The 22,062-nt window shown below is 46.9% G+C and overlaps 1 protein-coding gene across 5 annotated transcripts in view; it reads right to left on the reverse strand.

Annotated features, from left to right (window-relative positions):
- NCK2 (NCK adaptor protein 2) overlaps positions 1–21,416 on the reverse strand; it is a 150,268-nt gene extending 128,852 nt beyond the window's left edge. The window contains exons 1-2 of one of the 5 annotated variants that reach the window (XM_038550884.1): positions 21,307–21,416; positions 18,972–19,109 (exon numbers count right to left, since the gene is read on the reverse strand). The gene's annotated coding sequence lies outside the window, so the exon portion shown is untranslated. Of the gene's footprint in view, positions 1–18,971; positions 19,110–19,218; positions 19,603–20,024; positions 20,092–21,070; positions 21,186–21,306 lie in introns of those variants that run through there. The other 4 variants (XM_038550883.1, XM_038550882.1, XM_038550885.1 and 1 more) reach the window with 4 other exon arrangements.
- Between the last annotated feature and the right edge of the window lie 646 nt (positions 21,417–22,062).

Here is a 22,062-nt window from a genome sequence, read left to right on the forward strand (position 1 = left end):
CATAATCCTGGCACCGATGTGTGTGTATCTGACCTGGCTAACTTCACACATACAGGTGATCCGCACCTGGGCAAATACTCCCTGACATGGGAGGAGTCATACTTGACCATGTCAGGGTTCTCTGTGAGACCTACTTCACCCCCTCTCTGACTCCAGGTTTTGACCATTGTTCTATAGGCAAAATCAAAATGGAAGAAGGCAGCTCAAGTCAGTCATTAAACTTATGTGAACACTTTTAAAAATATTAACTAATAAATCATTACTCACTACAAATGGAAATAGTCTGTGGGGTGCCTGGGTGGCTCAGTCAGTTAAGAGTCCAACACTTGATCTCAGCTCAGGTCTTGATCTTGTGTTGTGAGTTCTGGTCCCCATGTTGGGCTCCACTGTGTGTGGAGGCTACTTAAAAAAAAGGTGGGAAAAAAATCCCTGCATGCCTGTCAGGTGGAAGGAAGGCCAAGAAAAGCATAGGTTTGGAAATTAAACTGAGGTTAGCCAGGCTGTTCACCTGGAGAGCCCCCTGCTCCCTGGTTTCTGACCACCCTGAACGGTGCCTGATACATAAATATAAAGGGGAATATAGCACTAGAAAAAATAACATCTAAATGAAATAAGAGAGAAAGACATCTATTAAGTCTGTCCCACATTATGGTCAATCCCAGTACCACCCATAGCAAAGACATCTCCCAGGTGGAAAGGAGCACCCACATTCCGTGTCTCACGCTATGATCCCCACACATACCTTGCTCACCTTTCCCCACTTAACTCCTGCCAACCCCCCCTTCATTCTTTCATCTTCTTTAAAAAATCTTTTTAATGGGCTTACCATAAAGTGAGTTCTACTATATCTTGAGCCAATTAGGAGAAATGTCATTAAAACCTAATAAAGAAGCAGAGTTTTAGTTTTGCGGAGTCCCACTTGGCAGCCAGAAAGTCTTAAGGAAGTCTGACTGTGGAGGAGTCAGGACAGCTCACACTTATATACTGTTTTAGTCACCTACAAGTAGGTATCCAATCACCACAGACTTAGCAGATTAAAACTACACGTTTATTATCTCTGTTTCTGTAGTTCTGGAGTCTGATGAGTATGGCTTACCTGGGCTCTTAATTTGTTACTCAACCACACACAGCTGATATGCATAATAATAATATGCACACGCGTGCACGCGCACACACACACGCTGGACTGGACCCTTGGGAACTGATCTGCCTGTTTGAAGTGTGGCAAATTCACTAAAAATATTTGCAACTCCTGAAAATGTCTTCAGAGATAACAGAAGTCTCATTCCCTCGGGCCCAAGTGGCCAGGGACCAAAGCAGGATAATCCACTTCTGTCACCCACTTCATGCCCCAAACAAGGCTCCAATCTATTATTCACAAAAACTAAATTCACCCTCAAAGGGAAAAGACGTGCTACAGCTAAACAGCCCACCAGCTAAAAAGTCCAGTCCAAGAGCCAGTGGCAGGGCTGAGCCTTGAGAATGACCGCGTGGGTGTTCTCAAATCCATGAGCGCCTGCGGAGCCCCTGACATTCAAGAACTGTGTTTACACCAGGCCTGTTTGAAAGGACATGGTAGTCACTGTATTAACAAATTCTAGTCAACCTGTTTTTAAACAGAAGCAACATTGTTTTAGGATCTCTCAGAGATAAGGTTCTCTAGACTACATGAACTCAAAATGCCTTTATGGAGGGGCCACTGACACGCTTTCAAAAGCAGTCTAGTTTGAGTGACACTGACACTTTCCCACTGTTGAAAACTGACACAGGATGCCACTGGGTGGCTCAGTGGTTGTGCATCTACCTTTGGCTCAAGGTGTGATCCCAGGGTTCTGTGATTGAGTCCTGCATTGGGCTCCCCACAGGGAGCCTGCTTCTCCCTCTGTCTCTGTCTGTGTCTCTCACAAATAAATAAAACCTTTGGGAAAAAAAAAGAAAAGAAAGAAAACTGGCACAAGCCTTTAGAAGGGCATTATGGTGACATATATCAAGAACCAGAACGATGTCCCTACCATTTAACTCTGTAACCCCTCTCTCAGGAATGGATTCTCTAGAAACAACTCAGTGGAAGAAAAGAAATATGCTCATATGCACAGAAGCACCTTATCTCCTGGAGCAAACACTCAAATGACCAGGTCAATAGGCTGCTTTTCCAACTGACAAAACTCTCAACTCTTTGGGATATCACTCAACAAGCAAACAGTACAAAGATAACTAATAAAGGCAGGAAATGATCATATTAAGAAAAATATGAAATTATACATAACATGTACAATTTACAGAAATTGCAAATACTTCCAAGGACTAACTACAAATATGAACTTTCTCTCTTGGGATAAGACTGCAGGAGGCATCTTCATCTTCAAATACCATCTTTAAGAGTTAGTATGTTGTTATCATGAAAAGAAACTTCACCAAAGAAACAAAAAGAAAAGAAAAATTAAGAGAAAACACGGCAGTGCCAAAAAAGAGAGGTCTCAGGAAGCTAGTCTCAGTAGGGCATGTGAACGTTGGTTCACCTCTTCTCAGACCTGGCGGGAGCTGCAAAGCCCCCCTGGGAGGAGCAGAGAGCAAGGGAGGAGGCCCAGTGTGCTTCCTGGAGCCTTTGCCTGGAGGGGAGGGCCCCTGAGTCTGGAGGCAGCTCTGTGACTGTGCCTTCAGGCCCAGCAGGACTCAGGTGCAGATGCAGGAGGCAGCAGGGAAGGAGGTTCAAGTCCCCGTGAGCGTGGAGACCGTCAGGAACGTGGACCACGGCCTGCCTGCACTGCACCCACCTGCACACGTGTGCCAGGAGAACACGGGCCCACACGAAGACAGAGAGCTGTCGGGACTCACACTCGGATGATCCTTAGCTTCTCTAAATGCCTTGCTTCACCTGTTACACAGGATGAAGGTCAGCCTGTAAGGTGGTGGTGAAGATGGAACGGGAGCCTGTGTCTGAAATGTAAAGTGTTCGATAAATAGTAGCCTCGGTCATATTAACACTTCAGGCATGTTCCTCCACACCGTCCGTCATTTTACAGGAATTTCCAGCAGCTTGTATTTATAATCCTATGTACAGGGAAGCACAGTGCAAGCCATGTGCACATTGACTCTTCTTCCAAACTACTTTTTATGGCATTTTTCTGTGAAACATGGGGTCAAAACTCTGGAAACCATTCTGCCACAACGCTGCTGAGAACCACAAAGTCCAACTCTTTTATGTGAGAGATTTTTAAAAGTCATTGACATTTTCCTGATGCTGGGAGTTACTAGAAACCCACAGGTACCAAATCCACAACCCACTCCCATCGTTCTACTAAATGATCAAAAATCCCAGAGCACTATTTATATTCGTTTTTCTTTTCACTAGTAAACCGAATATATATATATATATATATATTTTTTTTTTTTTCCTACCTTGACAATTTAAATGACTAAATCTACAAAACATGATTAGGCTTTTTATCTAATTGAAATAAAATTCTTTTTAGTTTGTTTTTGTTTTTTGTTTGGTTGGTTGGTTGGTTGGTTTTGGCTTTTTGCAGAAAAGATCCTTTTTTTTTTTTTTTAAAGCCCACTGGGGAGGTGTCCTGTCATCTCCCAGGTGGAAATGGGACTGGAAAGTGCTCTACCAGGCAACAAAATTAAATCACTTTTTTGCAGGGCCTGTGCAGACCACCTCTGGCCTAGGGCTATGAGACAGAAGTGAGAGACGCTGCCTCCTATGCGAGCCGCCTACCCCCAGTCAGAGCGCTGAGGCCTCGGGACTCCTTCTCACAATGCTTCCAAATGGTTTTCAATTTATGCAACTGTATTAAAACACAGTTATTAAAATATTATTTAAAAAAACACATTTGAGATATTGTAATATATGTGCTTCTTTATTAACTCACTGAACAAAAGGGTGTCGCAGCAGATCTAATAACTACCATAATTTCAAGTAAGAGTAGCTCAAATTTCAAAGTATCTGCAACCACTTTGATGCAGTTATGAAAATCCCAGTCATTTCTGGGAGACTGTGAATGTCAAGGATTGTGTTACCTGCATCCACAATGGAAGGAAATACTAAATTTCAGTTAAAAACTAGTGAACATAAAAATGTTACCTTTCTCCCCACCTCATGTGCTTGGATACCCCCCACACACACACACTGCAAAGTCCATTCACTCACAAAGTGGGACCCTAGGTTCAAGATTCCCACTTTGGGGAGTCACTTGTTACTTCATATTATGCCATGAACCTGGGCCATCAGATCCAGGAAATCCCTAGACTTGGCACAAGGAGGCTACAGGAGGGACCTTCTGTTGCTGTAAATAACGGGAAGCCTACAGATGTGGGGAGGGGGAGCAGCCCATGGCCTTGACACAGCCCCCAGTCCGATGATCTGCCTACTACGTAGGACCCATTTCCTAGGGCAAGGCCTCTGCCAGCTTGAGAAATGGAAAAAGAGAGATCACTTTGTTCAACTCTACTCTTACATATGGAAACTATGCTCTCAAAAATCTCATATGTTATAAGGAAAACCCAAGGCCAGCCAATTCCAGAAATATTGCCCTTAAATGTTTTCCAACAAAGTGCGAGTCCTTGTTTTCATATCAAGTGATTCTTGTACAAATGGCCACCAAAACTTCACAAAAATTGGATCAAAACAAAAATGCAGATAAAAAGACAAGATTTTTTAAAAATTAGAAATCTGCAGGTCAAAATAGAAATTGTAAATTATACTTTGAACACAAAGGCATGGATTTTAAAGGAAATCATGTTCAAAGAAGCCACTGCAGATGCTCACATCCAGTCAATTTTAATGAACAAATGCACTAATACAAATTATATTTGTGTAAATGAGTACAACCGAACCTCTCTTGTCCATGTAGCTCTGGGGAGAGTGGAAAAGTAAGGAAGCCTTCCACCCCCTACCCTCAAAATCCTACCACTGCCATGAGAGAGAAGAGGTATAAAAAGGAAAGTGAAATGGGCTCCTGGCCTTAATTCTGACGCTTTCTGCACCCAAGAGAAAGTCAACCACTCTACTCACTCTGGAGAAAGATTCTCTAGAACTTTCAGTCAGCCACTAGAGAAAAAGGGGCCCTCCCAAGCCCTCCTCCCACATCAAGCCAGCTGCTGAGCCAGCTCCAACCTGGGCCCAGATCTCTGCTCCTACATACACCTAGAGCTGTGTCATAGCACCTGGGCAGGTGGTAGGGACCACCAGCACATGCTTGGGGCAGCAGACTCTGGCCTGTGTCTACAGGAGCTCCCTCTCACCAAGCACCTCCTTCAACAGGAGAAACCACTTCAGGCCACTGCCTTCCCCCTGCAATCAGGGATTGCCTAAGAGATAGATGGTCATTGCACAGCAAGAGGCATGGGTAATACGAGGAATCATGAGCAGCTGCTGGCCGTTCTTACTGCCCAAACCTGCATAGTGTCCACAGGCTTCCCCCACTGTCACACAGTCTCTTGCTTATTCTCATGTGCACACACATAGGACAAAACCATTTAAGACAGGCCTGAGCATTTGAGGGCCTCCCTACTGCCACCCAGACTGGCCCTGCCCATTGGGCTCTCAGTTGCAACTCCACTACTTCCCCTCTGCTGGAGCTCTGAGGGCACTGCACTGAGGCAAGAATGATCTTGTGTTGACACAGGGAACCACTTACATAGAATATCCAGAAGGGGTTAAAACTGTGGGGGTGGTCAGGACAGAGGCCCTTTGCAGGTGAGCCATGGGACTAGATGCTACTGGCAGAAGAGAGGGTTCCAATGGAAATACAGAGCATGGTTCTTGGGCAACTGGTTCAACAGGAAGAATTCCAAACCAGTACTTCCTGGAAGACTAAGGCAGTAGGGCCAAAGCAGGCCCCAGGAATCTGTGTTCCTAATATGTACCCTACGACCATACTCTACAGAGTGGCTCCTAACTTCCCTCCTCTGGAACAGCACCAAGGGCAGTGCTACAAAGCCCCTGTGACCAGCTGAAAACCTTCCCCACTCAGAGAAAATAAATAAATAAATAAATCTCCCATGCAGAATTCCTCTCAAGGATGTAGAATGTAACTCCTCCTTGTTTAAGTGACTTTTTCCCAAAATTTTCTATATGGACAGAGGAACAACCAGTTAACTTTATGGTGGGGAAGCCTGCAAACAGATGATCAAGGTCAAGAGTAACAGTGACAAGTCACATTGACAATATGTGCCACTGAGACAATGCACTGCAAATGGCACTTGACTTCTATGATCTTCCTCCCCAAAACTTGGAACTCCAGTCCAAGCATGAGAAAAACATCAGACAAATCTCAATTGCAGAATGTTCCATAAAACACCTGATTGGTATTTCTCAAAATTGTATGGGTCATCGATCCAAGGTGACCTCGAGATGCTGTCACAGCCAAGAGGAACCAAAGTGACATGATGACTGAGTATCACATGGAAATCTGGGTGGGACCCAGAAAAAGGACAGGAGATAAAAATTAAGAAAATCCAAATAAACTATGGGATTTAGTTAACAATAATGTAACAACAGGACCTTTAGAATAGTAAATCTAGGGGGATCCCTGGGTGGCTCAGCAGTTTAGCACCTGCCTTTGGCCGGGGTCATGGTCCTGGAGTCCCAGGATCGAGTCCTGCGTCGGGCTCCCGGCATGGAGCCTGCTTCTCCCTCTGCCTGTGCCTGTGCGCCTCTCTCTCTCTCTCTCTCTCTCTATCATGAATAAATAAATAAAATCTTTTAAAAATATATAGTAAATCTAAAACTATTCTAAAATCAGGGGCACATGGCTAGCTCCATCAGAATAGCATGTGACTCTTGATATGGGGGCTGTGAGTTCAAGCCCCAGGTGGGTGTACAGATTACTCAAATTTTTAAAAACTTTAAAAAAGTTAAAACTATTCTAAAATTAAAGGTTGATTTGAAAATATAAACGTACTATGCATATGATACTAAATACACATATGGAAAGCATTAATGTGGATGACTTTCAAAAATGACAAATTGTACTCTGGAAAAGTGGGTAAAAACTGAAATAAACAAAGGAGATAAATATACCCAATTAGCTTAACACAATAAAATAAGGTTATTACATGGTTGGAATGCAGTACAATTTTTGTGCTGTTCTTTGAACAGAGAGCACACTATATGTACTTGAATATGTAAAATAATAGACTGCATTAGTTTGTAAACAACAACAAAAACTTCCTCCCTTGAATGAGATCCAGAACAAACTAATTGAACATATGTTAAACTCTCTCCTACTCAGGCCCCCAAGAGCCAGGAATCAATGTATTCCAACCAATTTTTAAAATTGCATCACGTAACTCATATCTCAAGCTACATTCTCATTATTCTCAAATTAAGTTAATTCGAGCACTAAGCATTAATTACAGTGTATCACAAATTAATTACAGTATATCATAAAAACTATTTTACACTAATCCACATCATCAAAAGTGAAACATAAACTGGTTCCATATGAAATGGAAGACAAATCACTAATTATGATTTTAATTGTTTGGAATGCCAGCATTAAGTTATTTCCAGATGCTAACCAGGGCTAAACAGAAACACCAAAATTGGCCCACCTTTAGAAATTAGTTTCATACCAACGTGCTGTCATATGGCACAATGATTTGAGTAGTAGAAAAAGCAGAAGTCAACAATCTGAAACACTGTATTTAAAATACTCTAAAAGGAACCTATGACAAAATAACAAAGAGTTTAACCTTCAAAGGAAACACACTTCAAACTAGACTATCAGTAGGATACAAAATAAACCTGGGAAATGTCTGGACAGGAGTGGTTTACAATATTCACTACTAACCCAAGTGAAGTAATAGTTTGGCTAAATAAATCTTTTCTAGGTTAAAATATAATGGTGCAAAGCATTTATGCCATTATCAATTTAAAAAAGGGATAAGGAGGGCAGCCCGGGTGGCTCAGTGGTTTAGTGCTGCCTTCAGCCCAGGGCGTGATCGTGGAGACCCTGGATCGAGTCCCACGTTGGGCTCCCTGCATGGAGACTGCTTCTCTCTCTGCCTGTGTCTCTGCCTCTCTCTCTCTGTGTGTCTCTCATGAATAATCTTTAAAAAAAAAAAAAGGGGAGAGGATAAGGAGCTAGTAGTGTGCTACCTAATGCCAGCATTCCCTTAAAAGCACCAAGAAGTAGCTTTACTAATTTTTAAGCTCTAAAAGTCTCAGGCAAATAAATAACACAAGTAGAGTTTACATTCTCTGGAAATGATGGATTAGTTGCCCCCAAATTCAAGTGTTCATCCTAAGCAAACGGCCGGCTAGAGCCTCAGCCAGGCCCTAGGAGAACAGTGGCAATCCTGGGAAGAGGGGGCTGGCCCAGCTGTGGTGGTGACAGAGGTTGACTCCTGGCAGGTGAGACCATCTCTGCTCAGCTGGCATGTCACGGGCTCTTTGATTTCCTGAAGATCTCAAAGGAAACATGATCCTTCCCTGGAATATGTGAAATGAGTTCCACCTGGCCTTGGGGACTTCCCCTGCATCTTTCCCTGTATTCCCTACAGGTCCCCCCACAGAGGTAACGAGCCATCCTTTTATACACTAGCTAACTGGGATGAGAGCTGGGTGGGCGCCTGTTGCACCACCTGGTACTGGGTTACAAGCTCCGGGAGGGCGGGCTTCTGTACCAGAGCACCTGGCAGGGTGCCTCTCACGTAGTTGGTGCTCGAAAGTACTAGGTGTATGACAACAGAGCTACAGCCAAACTGGGCCAGCGGTCCAATTTGTAGGTCAGAGCAGGATGAGTAACACAGCCTTTTCTACCTTTGCACACACGTGCCTTTTCCATCCTCAAACCTGATTCACAAAAAAATGAAGAGCAACAAAACGGGCCACAGAAGTCGGCTCACGCCACCCTCCTTTGAAGAAACTTCTCTGAAAAGGCGCGGTACGGTTCAAATTTTTAAACAGGGAACAGCAGGCCCATACAAGGTCTTCAAAAACAGGAGCGCTGAGGCCTCGTTGCAGGGAAGACAAAACAGAGGTCAGGAGGTTACAGACGCGCTGCCCAACCTATGCCAAGTTAGCAGCAGGTGGAAAGGCGTCTGCACCCCCACTCCTCAGATGCAGCAGTGCTATTTTTGCAGTTCGAATCTAGACTAGCTGCTAATGAAGTTCAGAATGATACTGTATTATTTCAGCTCTTATTCTAATTAAAAGTCAAGATGTCACTGCAGAAGGGCCAACATTTTATTTTGAGGGAGGAGACAGCCTACAAAGTCCGAAGGAAGTCCAGGGTTTGACGGCTCTGGAGGAGAGCAGCTCATGCACACCCCAGGCCCAAAGCATTGCTAACAGCGTGGGGCTGGGGCGGCTCCTGGGCCAGTCACTGCCCTGTGTCCTGCACTTTCCTCATTCACACAGGGCTTCCTGATAATACTGGCCTCCCTCCACACCCAGGCTGTGAGAACCAAAGGATACTAAGCCTGGGCAAAGAACAAGGAGATATGTTACATTGTTTTAGACCTAGAATGTTCCAGTCTGTCCAAAGAGTGACTATGAACTTTGCAGAGGCCCTTCTCCAACCACTGAGGATGGGACCATTTTGGAAAAGAAAACACTGTGCTTTTTAATGATCTTCACCAAGAGAAATTCAAAAACTGAAAAAAGTGCTGATTTTGTGTTTATCCCCCTAACTGAACAGGAAGAAAGAAGAAGCCACGAAGTAAAAAAGGAAGAGCTGTACAGCAGGAAGTGATTTATACAAAATAGACCTAGATAAAGTCAAGGAAACTTTTAATTGATAGCCCTCTTAATTTCAAGGCTCAATATCGGACTTTGTCAAGTGGGAGACTATGTCTAAAGAAAAAAGGCACGGATATCTACGTCATATTCCAGGCCAGCTAATAGGCAGCCCTGCCACTAACCTAGGCAAAGACTGGCGGCCAAATTAGAATTTTCTCTTTCCGATTCCTTGGATAAGGTCTAATTTGTGGTATTTTCATGCGCTCTCCCCTGAAGTGTTTATTTTTTGGAGCTATACAAAGATGGGAGTGAAGCACTTGAAAGCTAACAGATGTGACCAGCTCAAAGATTATCAGGTTGAACCTAGAGTCTTGTGAACTTTAGTAATAACTTTTTTTCTTCCTATGCACAATCACCAATTGAAAGGATTCTGAGCTACACAAACAGGTTGTGAATGGACCAAATTCTGAAAACTAGTTACTTATTAAAAGCAATTAAGGGGCACCTGGGTGCCTCAGTTAAGTGACTGACTCTTGATATGGACTCAGGTCATGAACCCAGGGTCCTGAGATCAAGCCCCAGGTCAGGCCCCATGCTCTGCAGGGAGTCTGCTTGAGATTCTCCCCCTCTGCCCCTGCCCCCACTTGCTCACTTGCTCTCTTACATACATACATACATACATACATACATACATGCAACTGAGAAGTGACCCCATTACTTCTTTGTAAGTGGACATTCTAAGGGGCGTTTGTTTTTATCACAGTTCAGCCAGATTTCAAAATATTTCCTACAAAATGACATTTTATACTTACAGGATCTAAATATGTAGACGTAGAAAATTTGAAAAAGCAATGTATGCCATATTTTACCATAAAAAGTATTGCAGATAAACCATGGTTAAGTCAGTTATATTAAAGTAGGTTTCCCCTTTATATAACTGTAGGATGTATAAATAGTGTCTCTCTAAATAGATATTTTTCATGTTTATAAAAATGGATGAAAAAAATGATCTCCATATGGGCAACTGTGTGAAAGAATATATGTGCCATTAATTTAAGGGTTTAAGTAAAGTAGAGAAGCATTCACTGCCATCAAGGTTGCTGAAATACTGAAATTCTGGGCCAGTTAATTTTCTGTGATGGGGGCTGTCCTGTTGCACGGAAGCATGGTTGAGCAGCACCCTTGGCCTCTCCACCCACTAGAATCCAGGAGCACTCCCCAGTCAAGATAGTTCAAAAATGTCTCCAGAAATTGCCAAACGTCCACACTGGCAAAATCACCCCAGTTTAGAACCCCTCATCTATACATAGGACTGCAGGGTTTTTTTGGTTTTTATTTAAAGATTTTTATTTATTTATTCATGAGAGACAGAGAGTGAGGGAGAGAGGCAGAGACACAGGCAGAGGGAGAAGCAGGCCCCATTCAGGGAGCCTGACGTGGGACTCGATCCGGGTGTCTAGGATCACACCCTGCGCTGAAGGCAGCGCTAAACCGCTGGGCCACCGGGGCTGGCCAGGACTGCAGGTGTAAGTCTCAATTAAGTTTTTAAAAATATTAACAATTAAAAAGGCATTTCTATATTTGCAAACATAATTGCTTTTATTTCTTAATCCATACCTAACAGCCGGTAAGATCCAAAAATGGATGGGAATTTGCACGTAGTAACGTGCATTATGCTGAAAACATATCTTCTTCCTTCAACATGTAACTCTCACCAGCCTGAGACACCGAGGAAAGGACAATCTACCTCCCTTGTTTGGAAGGTGCAATCCGCTTTCCTAGCCAGTGCTGCGCGTGGGGCACAATCAAGTTTCAGCAGCGATGTAGTGAACCTTCATCTGTGACGCATCAAGTGAGCTTCGGACCTACCCATGCATGCTCCAAAATGGAAATTATGGCAGCCAAGTGTGTGTGATCCCTGGTCCCCTTTTTTCTTTGAGAGGATAACTGCAAAGTTTGTTTACAGTCACCCCTGGGTCTTATCTACCAAACCATATAAAACAGACCAAGAAAAGTCTGGGAAGGCATGAATACAGGAGGATGGCTCAGTGAAGAGGCAGCAGGGACAGCTTCTAACTATAAAGTAGGGGAGGCCAAGGGAGGCTGCACAAGAAGCATATGAAGGAAAAACCATGAGTGTAGGTACTGGAGACAGATGGAAAACAGACTTTAAGATAAATGGTCAGGGTGGCAGCGTACGTTAAGTAAATCACATGCAAAGGTGAAACACGGATGGGAGAACCAAAAGAATAGAAAAACCGGCTTTTCTATCTGTCTTGCCAGATTCTGTTCCTAAATAGGTTTTAAGTGGTTTGAAAAAAATTCACTACTCACCTACATCAAATTTCCTGAAACTGTGTCTAAAATAACTCCCAGAACCCCTTCTTCTTTCTTGATCTCTTAAAAATTCTCAGTTTGCATTATGTCCAAGCTGGCTTCCAACACTCAGAGCAGCAGAAGGGCTGTTTATCACCGATTCAGACCTCTCCTCACCATTCCCACCCAACACAGACTTGTAAACCAGGAAATAAGCTTTTAGAGAGATTGTCCTTAAAATGGACACAGCTGGCACAAGAGAAGGGGACAAAGCAACTGTTCTCTTCCACAGCCAGACTCATAAGTGGCATAATTAAAATATTTGTTGACTTGCAGACATCCTTAAATATTCAGCCAAAATTCATAAGATATTAAACTCAGGCACATCCTCTAAGGAAAATCAATGTTGACACTGATGGGCTTTGTCTGCGAAGACAGCCACGGGCACTTTCTAGGCATCTCCCTGTGACCTCGGCTTCTTGTACCATTTCTTACTAGCTGGCCACCCCCACCCCATGCCCACCCCCACCGGGAGAATTACTAAACTTGTGTAAGTAAATAAATCTTTGCTGCTACTCCTGCCAGAACAGGCTCCATACAGAGCTGGCCCCAGGAGAAACACTTGACAGCAAATCTAAGCCTGTGAATTCAAAGCAGCTGCCCAAGGTGTATTCCATCCCAAACCACTGTGTTCCCGAGTCCTGGAATAGACATACAGACGCCTCCCCCAACAGAGATGCCAGACTCTTGGTTCTACCTCAGTTCTATGTGCTCTGGGAGAAGGCTACCCAACAGTCCTAAGGGTCTCCCAAAAACAGAAGGGTAAGTTAAGAATCTCACTTGAAGTGGCAACCAACATCAATGCTCCCAAAGGAAGCCTGTAACAGAAGCCTTCTGGAAATCCAGACTGATGCCCGACCTGGCCTATTCTCATGATCCGAGCAGTGGATTTTCAAAGCCATGTGGGGATTCTTTAAGACCTGCACAGATAGCATAAAAGCACGAAAGAAAAGGGTTTGGTATGTTGGGCTCCAGGGCTTCAAGCACCTCCCTCCCTCCCTTCTCTTTATGACACAGGAACTCACTGAGCAGCAGCTAACAACAGCCTCCCAAAAGGTATCCAACAATACAAGGTCTTAGGCCCTAGGTGGAAGAGCAAGAAAATCCTCAGTCCCCCTTCCTCAATCCCCACGGTGGTAGAAACTGGGTGAGGACCCGCCACACAGCCACTTAGGAAGGGGCCAGTTGAGCAGACCTGCACAACAGGGCCTACAGGCAGGCTGGCAGGCTACTCTCGAATTACAATGCTGTTACTACCCAAGAGAGAAACCTTCTCACTCTCCTGGTGTCACAGAGCAAAGTCCTTGGCAGTGGTTCTCAATATGTGGTACCCATCCCAACACACGTAACCTGGGAACTCAGCAGAAGTGGGCATCCTCACTCCAGACTTCCACGGTGGGTCCAGCCATTTGAGTTTTAAGGTAAGCCCTCCAGGGATGCTGATGGCCACCTGAGGAGCACTGGCCTACAGGATACAGCAAGGAGAGACTGAGAGGAGAAGCAAGGCCAAGGCCAAGAACCAAGGCCATCATCAGTAATGCTCCCCTGTGATGCCACACAGCTAGCCTTCCAGGACCATGTGAGCAGCTCTAACTACTAAATCCATCCTTCCCAAGCTCAGGGCTTCCTCCATTGCTTGGCTGCTAAAAGAAGTTCCAGAAGTTCTATTGCTGCCCAAGCTCCACTCTTTATTGATGGTTGTCCATCAATGTTTCTCAAGTATTTGCCTAATAAAAGTTTATGGTTCTGTTTATGTATTTTCAGATACATCTTAATGAAGAGACGGTGGCCTAGGTTCGTGGATGAGAGCAGACTCAGAAGTGAGAAAGTCTGACTCTGAGTTCCAGATCTGCCACATGCTAGCTATGGAACACGTAGGCAAGGTAACCTGCTATTTCTCCGAACTCTTATCAGTAAGGACAAAAACAGGAAGTATCTACACTTAATTTTTGAGAGGATTCAATGTGTTATTACTTTGTATGAAGTGCTTAGAACAGTAATTATAATATGTGATTTTGTAAGTCTTAATGATAAACTCATGATCACTACAGAAAATATTTTAACTTTTGTACTTATAAATCAAGTACTTAACATACATCAGTATTATGTTAAATACTAATACCCAAAAGTTATTTTAAATTGGTAATTTAACCTCTAGAATCCAAAACACATCTTAAAATCTTAGTAAATGTCCAAAGTATTTTAATTACATGTAATCAAATGTGATTTTTGTACTCTAAAACCGAGTGCATGAAATATTATATTACTGTCTGTGACTACGCAGATCGTATCTGTCCCACTAAGGAATAATAATAATTGCCATTACTATTATTCTAAATTGTTTCCACTCAGTCTTTTTAGCTATCTCAACTCTGGAACCTACAGAATAAATGAAGCTGACATCATAAAAAGTGTATCAACCTGCATTCTGCAATAAGGCAGCCGCTAGCCTCACAGGGCTCCTGGACACTTGCAAAGAAAAAAAGCAACGTGGTGGGCTCGGGGCGGGGGGGCATGTTTAGAAGCAGGGAGAAACAGTAAAGGAGCTCCATTGTGCAGACCCACCCATGCCACAGTAAGGACTTGGGACACTGATCTGATGTGGACCACAGCCAGTCTGGAATGTAATAGCACAGTGAGCTGGTCGGATTGGCAAGAGTGGTCAAACAGGTATTCTGAGAGTCCATTAAGAAGAGGAAATCAAGTATAGCAGAGCTAAGCGATCTTTTGGAGGCAAAATCACTAAGTTCGGGATATGAAAGAAAGGGAGAATTCAGGGATGATCAAGTGAGTCAATGATGGGGATAAACTGAGAAGGCAGGCAGGTTAGGAGATGGTGACATTAAGATGTCAGCTTGTGGCATTCAAGAGTTTTAGGCAGGCATGACGGGTAAGAAGTTGGATAATTCATATAAAAGATAGACCAAAGGAATAAATGAATGAACCATACAGATTTGGAGCTAGAGGGCTGCCCATCCCATAGACATCCCCCCTGCCTTACATAATCATCTTTCATAACCCAAACTGGCCTAAGTCATGGCCACAGAGAATGCATACAGAGCTCAGGGTGGACCTTACCAGACTCTGTCCTGTATAAGCACTAAAGGGACCCTTGCTCACATCGCAGAGACCACAGGGTCACAGCAACAGCAGACCCAGAATGGATGGCTTTCCCTCCCACTTTGCTCTTCACCCAGGGCCAGGAAACACTTTCTTTGCCATACAAAACCCAGTGGGCGCTTTCCCTATATCTGATATTTTATCATGACCCTAATCCAAAAAAACCTACCTATACTGAGGAGAAGCATCCATAAATGCATCAAGTCAGCACTGATTTCTCTCCTTAATCGTCCTACCTAGAACCTAGTCAGCATCTGGAAGCCCAGTGCCAAGGATCCTTCCCCATTTTGAGGCTGTATGACAACTAATGAGCTACCATCCCCTCCTTACCTCTGCCCTCTAACCATCCCTGGCAGGTGTCCTCAAATAAGCAGTTGCTAGATCTGGGTGAAGGAAGCAAAAGGACTTCCTACAACAATCAGCCTTGTTTCTGAACACAGAGTTACACACTGGTATGAACTGAACTCCCCCTCCCCCCCAATATGTTGAAGTTCTAACCCCCAATGTGACTGTATTTGGAGACAGAGCTTTTAAGGAAGTAATTAAGAGTCAGTGAGGTCATAAGGATGGGGCCAAAATCGCACAGGACTGGTGACCTTGTAAGAAGAGGAAAAGCCACCAGAGTCTCTGCAGGCAGAAAAGAGAGGACACACAAGGACACAGCGAGAAGGTGCCCTCCTATAAGCCGGGACGAGAGACTCACCAAGACCTGAATCTGCCAGCACTCTGATCTTGGACTTTCCAGTTTCTAGAACTGTGGGAAAGAAATTTCTGCTTTACGGACTGTGCGGTACCGTTACAGCATCCAGAGCAGACTGATAGACATAATAAGCAAGAGTAAGCACCCTGTTGCAGACTTCCACAGCCATGCCAGCTCCTGGCAATGAGGCAAAGACAAAAGTTCACGGAAACTGCTCACCGAAATGGTCTCCTCTGAAACGGCTCATCTTCAAAGAATCAACTCACACCAAGAATCTGCTCCCAAGCACTATTTGTTCACATCTGCAAATGGCAAAGGGATCCACGGCTGCGCTACATGCCTGTGGATCAGGAGCCTCACAAAAACGTCGATGCAGCACCTTCTGGTGTTCCTTATCTACCTCCTGCTTAGCAGGGCCACAGGGCTCAGATGGCAAGGACTTACCTCAATTTCGAGCTCTGGTCTCCTCACACAGAAATAAGGACTAGAGCCCATTTTACCTTGTTATTTTTTCAAATATTAAATAGGACAGCACTGCTGGAAAGCAAACTGTAAACTATAAATTAATGCACGAGTATTAATATCGATTATTTTTATCTGACTATGGCACTTTGGATCTTCACTAACCACTAACCAGCCGAGCTATCAAGAGGAAACTGCAGTATTTAAATTGTTAATATACTTGAAGTTTCTTCCCTTAAAAACATTAAAAATATGAAGGGGATGAAAGAGTAAGGTGGTGCTAACGAACTAAGCCAGGGTAACAAATGCTTTGCCCCAAGTTTCCAGTTGGTGTTGACACCCACAATCTACTGAAAAGTACTATATAGAGCCAAGCCACCAGGTGGTTTATGCAACTGGATTTGTTTTTTGTTTTGCTTTTTGTTTGTTTCGTTAAGTTTAGCTTCAGGACTATAAATGATTCATGTGATTGAGAATTTACTCAAGAGAGAGGCCATCAGACCACATTTGCCCATCCTAGGGACAACACCTTCCACCATGTCACAGGTTCTGAGCAGAATGTACAAAGATTCTGGCTTTATATCTCAGTGGGAACCTAGAGCCCTAATAACTCAATAGGCTCAGAACTCAGCATTCATGTGTTCGGTAAGAATTTACGGCAAACCACGTGTTTAAGATACAAACACAGAAACCACAGGGCAGATTGTGACACGTGTGTGTGTGTGTGCGCGCGCGAGAGGGAGAGAGAGAGTGAGTGTGCGCGTGTTGGGGGGGGTGATATAACTTGCTAATGTTGATTACACCTTCAGAAGTATACATACGTTTGGATCTGTTCAACGTAAAATGTAGGAAAGGAAAGAACAGTCTAATTGTTAAAACTGTGTTACTAAAGTGACCTAAAGAAATTGGAAACTATTTTTACTTTAGCTGCATACTTTTGATAACCGGTTAGAGGGCTGTCTTGGCCTCCTTCTAAGTCACCTGAATTCAAGCACTGAACATACATGACAGCATTTTTAGCTTAGGCCCTTTGAAAATATGTCATGAAGGGTTTCCATCACTCATCTGAGAAAAGAGAAACAATTTGGAAGTGCCATTTGCTATCCCTCTGGACGGGAAAACTAATTCCCTAAGCCTCTGGGGTGAGTGGTGGGGAGTTTCCAGTTCATTTGTGAAATAAAGTTCAGCTTACTAGTTTTCCCGAACACTGTACACTGCCCTCCCCCTGCAGATCCAGCAATTTTCAGCTCCTCAGCTAGCCAGCCTTGTTCTGAATGATGGAGAACCCTCTCTCCCCCAGCACACGCTGCAAGTCAGTCTGGGCAGTTAGAAGCATGTGTATCCCGGAGAGCAAAACAGCCTCATTTAGCCAGGGCAAATTAAGCTAATGCAAGTTATCAAGTAAAGGACTCCAGTTATTCCAGGCAATCAGGGAGTCTTTGGGGTATTTCAAAAGGTTATCTAGTTTGTGCACACGCAAAGAAGATTTCCGGTGTATTTAATATGGATGATAGTGCCTTTCTCAAATACTGTGTACATAAGATCGGCTGTCAGTTGGAAAACCTCAATAATCCCCCAATGCAAATGACAGGGCAGGGTCACAGATTTCAGGGATGAAGAGACGTAACCATGGACCATGTCACAAAGCAAAACCCAAAGCCTGGAAACTGAGCACAGGCTATTAGAAATGCATCTTACGCAAGCCCTACCCATTTAAAAAGGGCCAGTTTTGGGGCGCCTGGCTGGCTCTGTCCAAGGAGCATGGGACTTTTGATCTCAGCGTTGTGAGTTCCAGCCCCACATTGGGTGTAGAGATTACTTACAAACAGAATCTTTTAAAAAATCAACCAATCAATCAATCAATCGGGGCCAGCTTTCCCACGAGTGGGCAGAGGTGGGTGATAGAGCACTCAGTTCTACGGGTGGCAGTTTGTCACCCAATTTCATCCACAGTTCCCATGATCAATACTGTTGTGTGTTTAGGTAGCAGCTGAGAAGCTCCGAGCTGAGCCCAGGTGAGGCCTATCGGAGAGGAAGCGGAGCCAAGCACCTCCACAAGCTCCCCGCCGCTTAAAGTTTTCAATTTCAGCCTCCAAGTAGCTGCAGCCAGAAGACCACAAACATCCGGTCTTTTCCTGCCATCCAAAGTACATCTAAGTAACCTCAAAAGGAGAAATAATTAAGGGAGGATTTTCCCATGTTGGTCACTGCTTCACTAGCCTGATTAACACCCATTTCTCGGGAAATCCCTGTTCCAAACACCGAAAAACCTCCATCAACAGCCCCACCTCCCCAGCCAGTCAAGCCCATCTCTTCTCTGCGCGTCCGCTGGCGACCATTATTTTCATAAAACGCGGCACATGCCTGAATCCTGTTCACTCACCCACCCACCCAGGAACGCCTGGTAGGTGCGTTAAGAGAGTGTTCAGAAGCAAAGTTTAGATCTGTTTTGATTAAGTTATAGTAGCCCTGGTTAATTTCATTTTCAGTCGTTCTAAGACTTGCAGAGCAGGGCTGCTAACGATATACCAGCAGTGGTATGAAACACACCCGAATTACTCTCATTCCTACCCAAATCCCTTCCCAGAAGCCAGGGCCTGAACCAGGGAGGGCCTCTCCTACCTGCAGGTCTGGGGCTAGGCCGTGCCCGCTGGCCTCCGTGGTTCAGTTTCTGTTTGGTTCAACGGAAGGAGGGGGCCCAGCGCTGGGGCCTGCTCATCCCCTTATACAGACACAAAGTTGGCAGATTCAGCCTTAAACCTGTTGGCAAAATAAACGAAAACAAATAAAGGGGAAACTGCCAACCGCAATTGTCTGAAGTGACAGAGGCCTACTGTCCCCGTCCCTGCCCCGTCCCTGAAGCCCTTACAAAGCTCGTGAAGAGTCAGGTGCCCGGTGTTCACCAGCCGCCGCGCCCCGCATCCCCCGCAGACCTTCCAAGGCGATCGTTACTGTCCACGCACGAAGGCGTTTCTGCAAAGTAGACGCCTCCACGCAACGCCACACTCGGTGCGCTCACGGGGGAGGTGCCTTCAGTGCCTTAAAACCCAACCACACGCCGGTTTCTTCCAGAACCACTTGGTGGTTAGATCGCCCCGAACACACCGGGAGGCCAAGCGTCGTGAGAAACTTTCTTCCAGGTGCGGGAGGTCCTGCCCATGCGGGACGCGGCGCGGAGCCTGGCACCGTCCCCGGGCCCCGCGGCCCCGCGCCCAGGCGAGGGCCTCCCCCACGCGGCGTGACAGCAGCTTTGTGCGGGGTCAGGAGAGTTGCCATAAGCACAGCAAGTTCTCCGGGCCTCCCGCGGCCTCCCGCGGCCCCGCGAGCCGCGGCGCTTCCTCCCGGGGCCGCTCGTCCCCGCGCCCCCGCGCCCCCGGCCCCCGCCCCCGCGCGCCCCGGGTCCCCGGTCCCGGCAGCGCCGCCCTGCCCCCGCGCCCCCGCGCCCCCGCCCGGCCCGGCCCGGCCCGGCCCGCACAGGGGGGCCCGGAAGGCGGGCGCGGAGGTGCGCAGCCGGGAGCGGGGGGCAGGCCGCGGCGGGGCCCAGGGCGGTGCGGGGCGCCCAGGGCACGGCCCCCGCCCCCGCCCCGCCCCCGCCCCCGGGCGCGCGCCGCCCCCCGCGCGGCCCAACTTGGCGGCCCCCGCCCCGCGCCCGCCCGCCCGCCGGCACCGCCTTACCTCCTGCGCCGCCCGCCGAGCGGAGGGCAGCGGCGCGGGTCCCGGGGCGGCGGCCGCACCGCGCCCGCCCAGGCGCCGCTCTTTGTCTGCGCCGCTCCCTCCTCCCGCCGCGCGGCGGACGCTGCCGGCCCGGGCGGACCCCGCCGCCGCCGCCGCCGCCGCGAGCCTCCCGCCGCTCCCGCCTCCCGCCGCCCGCCGCCCGCTCGGCCGCGCGGCTCCGGCCTGACGATCCCGGCGGCGGCGGCGGCGACCCTCCCCCGGCGCTGCGCCCGCCCCTCCGCGCGCTTCCTCCTCCTCCTCCTCGCGCCGCTCCTCCCCGGCCGCGCGCGACCCCGCCCAGGGCCGGCCCGGGCGAGGGGGGCGGGGGGCGGGGGCCCGGCTCCCACCTGGGGCGGCGCGGGCGGGCGGCGGGCGGCGCGGGGACCCGGGGCTCGGCCGGGGCGCGCGGGGGGCGCGGGGGGCGCGGGGCGCGGGGAGGGCGGGGGTCCCGGCTGCCCGCTGCCCGCTGCCCGCTGCCGGCTGCCCGCGCGGGGACTGGGGCAGCGCTGGCGGCGAGCGGACGGCAGGGGAGAGAAAGGCAGCAACTTCCAGCCCCCAGTGACTGCCGCGCGGCCTTTCCATCCTCTTTTTGTTTGATTTTCTTATCGCGACGCTCTAGTTGTTTGGCGGCCGGCCCCCTCCCGGAAGCATTCCCACGGCACCCTCGGCAAGGCAGGCCTGGGGTCCATCAGAAAAGTGACTTACATAAAAATGTCACTTCCTCTCTGTAATTGCCTCTGGGCATTTTTATTTATTTGCCTTGTATCTATTTACTTTCCCAAACAGACACTTTTGTACTCCATCATTCCCGTCGGAAGCACTTCTTGAGAGCAGAGAGGACACGCGGCCCCGCGCCGCCCCGCCTGCGGCCCAGCCCCCCGCGCCCACCCGGCAGAACCTGGCAGGCGCTGCCAGCGGCTGGGCCCCTCCCCGCACCCCCCCCCCCCCCAGGCCTTGTCACTACTAGTGGGACTGGTCCGGTCACCTGGCCACACGCAGGGACTTACCTGTAAACAAATTCGGAAGATTAAAACCCTGGAGGAAGGGGAAACACAAGTTGTCCTCTAACAGGCACATGCATCCAGCTGCCTGTGCTCCAGTCTCCTTCCCACACGGCTTCCCAAAAGGAAACCCGACTATTCAAGTGATTCTGATTTCCTGGCGGAATAGCCTGGATCCATGTTAATGAGATTCTTTCTTAGGCTCCTGGCTTCTCATTACTATTAAGGCAATAATAACTTACCCAAGGTGACAAGGCTGAACCATTGATCCTCTGCCTTGTTCACAAAAGGAAGTATCCAGGTTGGGTAACCAGAACCAGTATACCTTTGAAGTCACAGTACAGCCTTTGACTATCTGCTTTTTCAACTGCGGAACCTTGCACAGGTGTTTCTTAACCGATCTAAAATTTAACAAATGGAGAGATCGTGTTTACCTAGCTCCCATGTCAGTCCCTGGCACCCTTCCTGCCTGTAGGGCACACTCTGTAGGTCACTAGCTGGGAGTAGGTACAGTGTACTGAGCAGGGACGGATCCAAGATCAGGGAATCTGGATAGCCTCCTTCTCTTTGCCCTTGGGGAAAGAGCTGCCTCAGTTCATCCTTTTGTCTTACTAATAAGGAAGGCAGAATTATAATAAATGGTCTGACCCAATTTTAAATTAGTTTACCCAAAATCCATATAATAACATTGACCCAGTTTTTAACTTGTCTGCTTTGTAAACCATCACTGAATCACCGTTCTTGAATTCCTCTTCCTTCTTCCTTCCTTTACAAAGGTAGAGTCCCCAAGGACATTCTCTATCTAAAATCCAATGTCGCTTTCTTAATCTTTATCCTATGCAGTCTTCAGAAGCACGTGGCATTTCTGCTATTACCTGAAATTCAGTTATTTTCATTTATCTAACACAGCTACCCTTCTGAACTTCCTACATCATTCTCTTGGAGAGCATATTGACCTCTAACAGTAATATTCCTGATGCAGAATTTGGCCCCTTGTT

Source organism: Canis lupus, chromosome 10 (genome assembly GCF_011100685.1).
Source record: "Canis lupus familiaris isolate Mischka breed German Shepherd chromosome 10, alternate assembly UU_Cfam_GSD_1.0, whole genome shotgun sequence".
NCBI classification, from domain to species: Eukaryota; Metazoa; Chordata; class Mammalia; order Carnivora; family Canidae; genus Canis; species Canis lupus.